Source organism: Caloenas nicobarica, chromosome 32 (assembly GCF_036013445.1).
Source record: "Caloenas nicobarica isolate bCalNic1 chromosome 32, bCalNic1.hap1, whole genome shotgun sequence".
Classification (NCBI taxonomy): Eukaryota; Metazoa; Chordata; class Aves; order Columbiformes; family Columbidae; genus Caloenas; species Caloenas nicobarica.
In genome coordinates this window covers 1,205,319-1,212,954 of record NC_088276.1, presented here as the reverse complement: position 1 = coordinate 1,212,954, position 7,636 = coordinate 1,205,319, and positions in this window count along the sequence as shown.

The window sequence follows — 7,636 nt, the reverse complement described above, 5'->3', positions numbered from 1 at the left end:
ACAGCTCACATGACTGGAATGTGGTCATGGATGGCTATGCCCTTCTCAGGAAAGACAGGCCAGCCAAGCGTGGTGGTGGAGTTGCTCTTTACGTGAGAGAGCAACTACAATGTATAGAGTACTGTCCAGGTGTGGTTGAGGAGCAAGTTGAGAGTCTGTGGGTGAGAATTAAGGGGCGGGCTGGCAGGGGTGACACTGTCGTGGGAGTCTATTACAGGCCACCAGATCAGAGTGAGGATGTTGATGAGGCCTTCTACGGGCAGCTGAGAGCGGCCTCACAGTCACAGGCTCTGGTTGTCGTGGGGGATTTTAACTACCCTGATGTTTGCTGGAAGGACTACTCAGCCAGCCAGCCTCAATCTAGGAGGTTCCTCCAGTGCATTGACGATAACTTTCTCATGCAAATGGTGGAGGAGCCGACTAGGAGAGGTGCGCTGCTGGATCTCGTCCTCACTAACAAGGAGGGTCTGGTTGAAGCAGTAAAGGTGGAGGGCTGCCTTGGTTGCAGTGACCATGAGATGGTGGAGTTCAGGATCTCATGTGGCGGGAGCAGAATACCGAGCAGAATTGCAACCCTGGACTTCAGCAGGGCCAACTTTGGCCTGTTCAAACAATTGCTGGGGGAAATCCCGTGGGCAAGGCTGCTTGAAGGTAAAGGGGCCCAAGATAGTTGGTTAACATTCAGGGACTGCTTCTACCAAGCTCAAGATCAGTGCATCCCGACGCGCAGGAAGTCAAGGAGGGGAGCCAGGAGACCTGCGTGGTTAAACAGGGAACTGCTGGGCAAACTCAAGTGGAAGAGGAGAGTTTACAGATCATGGAAGGAGGGGCTGGCCACTTGGGAAGAATATAAGGCTGTTGTTAAAGAATGTAGGGAGGCAACTAGGAAAGCTAAGGCCTCCTTAGAGTTAAACCTGGCAAGAGGGGTCAAGGACAACAGGAAGAGCTTCTTCAAATACATGGCAGATAAAACTAACACCAGAGGCAATGTAGGCCCACTGATGGATGGGGTGGGTGCCCTGGTGACAGAAGATAGAGAAGGCAGACTTACTGAATGCCTTCTTTGACTCTGTCTACTCTGCCGGAGGCTGTCCTGAGGAGCCCCGTACCCCTGAGGCCCCAGAGGAAGGCAGGGCAATGGAGGAGTTTGCCTCGGTTGATGAGGACTGGGTTAGGGACCAGTTAAGCAATCTGGACATCCATAAATCCATGGGTCCAGATGGGATGCACCCACGGGTGCTGAGGGAGCTGGCTGAAGTCATTGCTGGACCACTCTCCATCATCTTTGCCAAGTCTTGGGAAACGGGAGAGGTGCCTGAGGACTGGAGGAAAGCAAATGTCACTCCGGTCTTCAAAAAGGGCAAGAAGGAGGACCCGGGCAACTACAGACCAGTCAGCCTCACCTCCATCTCTGGGAAAGTGATGGAACACTTTATCCTTGGTGCCATCTTAAGACATGTCAAGGATAAGAGGGTCATCAGGGGCAATCAATATGGCTTCACCAAGGGGAAGTCATGCTTGACCAACCTCATAGCCTTTTATGAAGACATAACAAGGTGGATTGATGATGGCAGAGCAGTGGATGTGGTCTACCTTGACTTCAGTAAAGCATTTGACACCGTCTCCCACAGCATCCTCACGGCAAAACTGAGGAAGTGTGGACTGGACGATCGGGTAGTGAGGTGGACCGCAAACTGGCTGAAGGAGAGAAGCCAGAGAGTCGTGGTCAATGGGGCAGAGTCTGGTTGGAGGCCTGTATCTAGTGGAGTGCCTCAAGGGTTGATACTGGGACCAGTATTATTCAATATATTCATCAACGACTTGGATGAGGGAATTGAGTGTACTATCAGCAAGTTTGCTGATGACACCGAACTGGGAGGAGTGGCTGACATGCCAGAAGGCTGTGCTGCCATCCAGCGAGATCTGGACAGGCTAGAGAGTTGGGCGGGGAAAAATTTAATGAAATATAATAAGGGAAAATGTAGAGTCTTACATCTGGGCAGGAACAACCCCAGGTTCCAGTATAGGTTGGGGAATGACCTATTAGAGAGCAGTATAGGGGAAAGGGACCTGGGGGTCCTGGTGGACAGCAGGATGACCATGAGCCAGCATTGTGCCCTTGTGGCCAAGAAGGCCAATGGCATCCTGGGGTGTATTAGAAGGGGGATGTTTAGTAGGTCGAGAGAGGTTCTCCTTCCCCTCTACTCTGCCCTGGTGAGACCTCCTCTGGAATATTGTGTCCAGTTCTGGGCCCCTCAGTTCAAGAAGGACAGGGAACTGCTGGAGAGAGTCCAGCGCAGGGCCACAAAGATGACTAAGGGAGTGGAGCATCTCCCTTACGAGGAAAGGCTGAGGGAGCTGGGTCTCTTTAGCTTGGAGAAGAGGAGACTGAGGGGTGACCTCATTAATGTTTATAAATATATAAAGGGTGGGTGTCACGAGGATGGAGCCAGGCTCTTCTCGGTGACAACCAATAGTAAGAAAAGGGGTAATGGGTTCAGGCTGGAACACAAGAGGTTCCGCTTAAATTTGAGAAGAAGCTTCTTCTCAGTGAGGGTGACGGAACACTGGAACAGGCTGACCAGGGACGTTGTGGAGTCGTCTTCTCTGGAGATATTCAAGGCCCGCCTGGACGCCTTCCTGTGTAACCTCACCTAAGAGTTCCTGCTCTGGCAGGGGGATTGGACTAGATGATCTTTTGAGGTCCCTTCCAATCCCTAACATTCTGTGATTCTGTGATTCTGTGACAAGAGATCCCAGTTGCCTGGCTTCCCCGCCTTCCAATTCTATGGTTTCAGCGCCATTATCCCAGCATCGGAGCAGCCGGGTTACAATATTCTCACCTTCATGACCACTGAAGTCTTTTTGCAGATCTCTCAGCTCATCTGGAGAAAAGGACCGAGTGCTGGTCACTTCCTTTCCTTCCTGCGCTCATGATGCGTCTTGGGTTGATGTTGGCCCTGTGCCATCACCTGCTCGCCCTTTTCCATCAGCTGCAGCATGAGTAGTCTTTCTTGTGACTTTCTTGTGACTTTCTTACAAGCGGCAACTGATGCAGATATGGGCTCACCATCCTTTGATTTATTTCCAGAGTCTGAATGACTGTCACTGGCATTGGCATAATCACAGTGGTTGTTATGGTTACAACAGCAACAGTGCCCAGTGTGTGAGGAAGGAGGGGCTGCCTTGTTAGCCTTGAGGCTGGAGGAGTAACAGTATCTACAGTCACCTTGGCGGACTGGCTCTCTCCAGAAGAAGCTGTAGCCCCCTTATCAGTTTCTGAAGCTGCGCTATCTGAGTTTCAGGGGGGGGCTGCTTTTACTTCCACTCATTTTGAGCGGCTCGGAGTGGTTTTTGCTAAAGCTTCTAGCAGACGCAACACAAGTCTCAGGACTCAAAAGAGACGCAAACGTCCCATTTAACCTCATTTCTCTTAACAGTAACACAAACTGACACCCATTCAGCAAACCTAATAACACTAATAAGGTTCTATCAAAGCTCCAGGGATATTCAAAGCTCTCAAAAACATTTGTAATCTGTCCTAGTGAAAAAGCGAAAGTATTGTTAGTCAACCTTTCTAAAGATTCACCTGACCAATTAGCTGGAGGGTGCCCCAGCAGATGGGCTGCAATGCTTGAGCCAGGCAGGACAGGGAAAGCCCCCAGTGCAGCGGGTGAGGAACTCGCTTCAGACGGGCAGGAAAGGTCTCTGTCCCGCAGCACGGCTGCCGCCTGCCCGCCCTGCTGCCTCTCGCTGCCCGTGCCCTGGAGCAGGAGCTGGGTCCCCTCTGCCCACAGAGGCTGTGCTGGGGCCGGCTCCCAGCTCAGAGCAGCCCTGGCATTCAGGCAGCATCATGACCACCACCCATGGGACCCGCCCTGCCAGCGTGAGGGGAAACGTGATCCTGGTGTCGAGCAGGGAGCGCTCGCTGAGCCCCCGCCCTGCCCAGAAAATCAGGGCCCCTCACTCACCCATCTCGAGGTGTTGGGCCATGCACAGTTCCTGGGGCTCTCCTGGAAAGCTGCTCTCCTAGGGAGCCCTGTCCTCCTCCAGGGCCACTCTGGGGCTGCTGAGCTGTTTCTCTGCCATCTCGTGGCTTTGTGGAAAGAGGTATAGGTGGGGAAGAGGGAAGCTTTGGCAAAACGCCACGCGTCTGCCAGGGGCAGAGGGGAGTCTGCCAGGGGCAGCTAAAGTGAGGGTACGGTTGGACTCAATGATCCTAAGGTTTGCTTCCAACCAAAAAGATTCTCTGATTCTCGAATTCAATGAAAGACATGAGGTACGCTCGGGGCTCTCGCCCGCTCCGTGCTCGCACTCTGTCCCGTCACCATCCTGCCGGACAGTATGGGCTGGGGCCTGCAGCCGCGCTGAGCACAGGCAGGGCAGTGGGTGTCACCAAGTGAGGTCACAAAGGGCCCCACTGTCACCCTGCACCTGGGGAGGGAGGTCAGGGTGTCCCCTTGGGAGGCTCAGGGTCAGCTCAGTCCTGGGCACCCGGGTGCTCTCAGAGTGGCCTTGGCTAAATTTGAATCCCAGTTTCTAGTAGTTCCACCACCCATTGCTCTGAGCATAGTCTTTAACAGTCCGTTGCACCGCTCAGGTTTCCGGAGGCTGGTGTGTGATGGGGGATGTGAGAGACCCACTCAATGCCACGCTCCTTGGCCTGGACGTCTACGAGGATGTTCTGGAAATGAGTCCCGTTGTCTGGCTCAATTCTCTCTGGGCTGCCGTGTTGTCACAGGACTGGCTTTTCAAGGCCCAGGACAGTGTTGTGGGCAGTGCCGTGGGGCACGGCATATGTTTCCAGCCATCCGGTGGTGGCTCCACCATTGTAAGCACAGAGCTCTAGCCGGGGCGGGTTTGTGGCAGTGTGATATAGTCAGTTTGCCAGGCCTCTCCGTATTTACACTTCAGTCATCGCCCCCCCATACCACACAGGCTTTGACTGCTTGCCTTGTTTGATCGTAGCGCATGTTTCACAATGGTGAACAACCTGTGTAACTGTGTCCGTGGTCGAGTCCATGCCTCGATCACGAGCCCATCTATATGTTGCATCCCTTCCTCGATGACCTGAGGCACCGTGCGCCCAATGGGTCATAAAGAATTCACCTTCATCTTGCCAGTGCAAATCTACCTCAGACACTTTAATCTCAGCAGCTCGATCCCCCCGCTGGTTGTTCGGATCGGGTTCTTCACTGGACCGACTCTCGGGCACATGAGCTTCTACGTGGCGCACTCTCACAGGCAGGTTCTCCAGCCCGGCAGTGCCGCCTTCTGCTCACATCACTCTTTGCCACCATTGGTTGGGAGAGCTGTCAGTCTCCTGCCCTGACGTGATGCTGCCTGGGATTGGCTGCCTGGGCTGTCACTCTGCCCTGGTTCGGGGCCCACGCTGCCCTGAGTTGCTCTTTCCTCTGATTGGCTGTCTGGGTTTTCCCCCTGGTTCCTCCCATCAAATGATTGATCAGATCAGTTGTCAATCATCCATGTGCTGCACTAGCGCCAGCTGTGATTGGTGCAGCCAGCACAGCCCGTCCCTGAACGCTGCCCAGTTTGTTCAACTCTCACCACCTGTCCTGCAGGCCTCAAAGCTTGATTGGCTGGTTACATATCAATCACATGACTTGACCCACCTCCTCAAATGTGATTCGCTGTCCTGGGTCCACTGATTCCCCACAGACTATTGGTTGGTTGTTGCCAGGCAACGAGCTCCACCTGAAAATGAAACTGGGGGCCCTGATCAGAGGCCGTGGGTGATAACAGACATGTTGGGACCCTGAACATGAGGATCTGGGCCCCAAGAAGGAGGCTCTGGGCACTCAAAAGGACGGGCAGATGCTAGAGGTGACGCTTTGGGCCCTGAACACGAGGGGACCCTCTTGGTTCCCACCCGAGCTGGGTTTGGTGCCCGTGACCCCACGGAACAGACACCTCTGCTGTCCGGAGTGACCACGGAACAGACGGAGCCCAAAGCCACGGACTCCATGAGCTCAACGGGGAGTTGTGACATTTTATGGACGTTTTACAGGGGCAGCCCATGGACTGAGGGCAACTGTGTGTGTGTGACATCAAAGGGTGGGAAGGGGAGCGGTGGTTGGTGAGGACGTATTGGATCGTGTGGGTCATGAGCCTGATGTCCATGGGCTGGAACAAGGGGTGGAGAAAGAACTGTTGTGGTGGCGACACTGCTCTTGCATGGAGCTCCAGAGGCTGCAGGAGTTTTTCTGCTCCACCAGGTTACCAGCACAAGCCAGTGGCCCATTCATGTCTGTCACCTGCTCTGGGGGCTGTGACCTCAGCAGCACTTGCACAGCAGGAGTGTCCTCACTGCCAGCACCGGCTCTTTGCTCTGTCTCCACCTCTGTTCCATATCTCCCCGTGCTCTCCTCCCTCCCCGGCACCTTTCCCACTTCCTCCAGGAAACCACCAAGGCCTCTGTCTGTCTCCATAGAGACTAAAAGGAAAGAAAATCTTTCCACACTGACACCATCAAATAACTGCATGAAACAAAAACATTTTTAAGGGCAAGGGTAACCCTAACTTTTCCCTGTCTGAATGTTCATAATAAATGTACTGTATATAAAAAAAAATACCGTAGCTTAAGTTTCGACTGGGAGGGCGTGTTCTGTGTGCCGTTTACCTTTCACACATGTTGCACCAATATATTTATTCTCCCTGCTCAGTTGCCATCTACACGTGTCTTGTTATGCCTCTAGGCAACCATCCAGAATTTGTATTTAGTTTTGGTATTGTTAGGTCAGCTGCTGCTCCAAAATATCTCATCTTTAATTTTCGAGTGCTCTCCCGTTGCATCCTTTGGCAGATGATGTTCTTGTCACCAGTTATATCATCCTTCCACATATAATTTGCACACTTCCTAGCTGATCCATGGTGCTTCATGTGTTCTAACTTCTGCCTTCTGCATTACGTGGTGATGTATCTGTCTCTGTGTTTGTGTTGCAGGTGTTATGTCAGAAGCACTGTCCCAGCCAGGTCACTGCACCTCTTTCTCTTCTCCCTCTGCTGTCATCATGACTGTACCAGCTGTCTGATGTGCTTTCTGACCTCATGGACCCTCTCATCCCGCCTCCCTTCTGCTGTTCAACTCTGTTCCTGCAAGAGAATTGACAACCAATCCATGTCCCCTCTGTGGCATCGGGACCTTCCAGAGCTGGACGGCTGGTGGGAACTGTCACCATCAGCCAACGCTCTGTGTGAAGTCTTCTCCTGGCACAGGAACAGCTCTGGCTGTGCCTGGTGAGCACCACACTGCCCGAAGGAGAACAGCAACATCCGTAGTGACTCCTGGGCAATGGGAAGAGATGATCTGAGGGCAGGTTGGCAGAAGATCCTGAGGCTTTGCCGGGGGTGGCCACATCTGGCTCCTCCCAGCAGGATTTTGGAAAGTCCCTTCCCAGCTGTGAGCACCAGGCCAACAACACGTGGCAGAAAGATCCTCCACCCTCGAGGGCCCTAGCCCCCAACTGGCCTCTGTCCCCAAACTACTCAGACATCTAAACAGGCTGTACCTCTACCTGAATTATTTTCAGTTTTAATTAAAAAAAACAAACTAAAGTGTACTTCTGGATGAAGATGGACCAGGTTCAGGATCAGTACCAGGGGTGCTGCAGGAGCA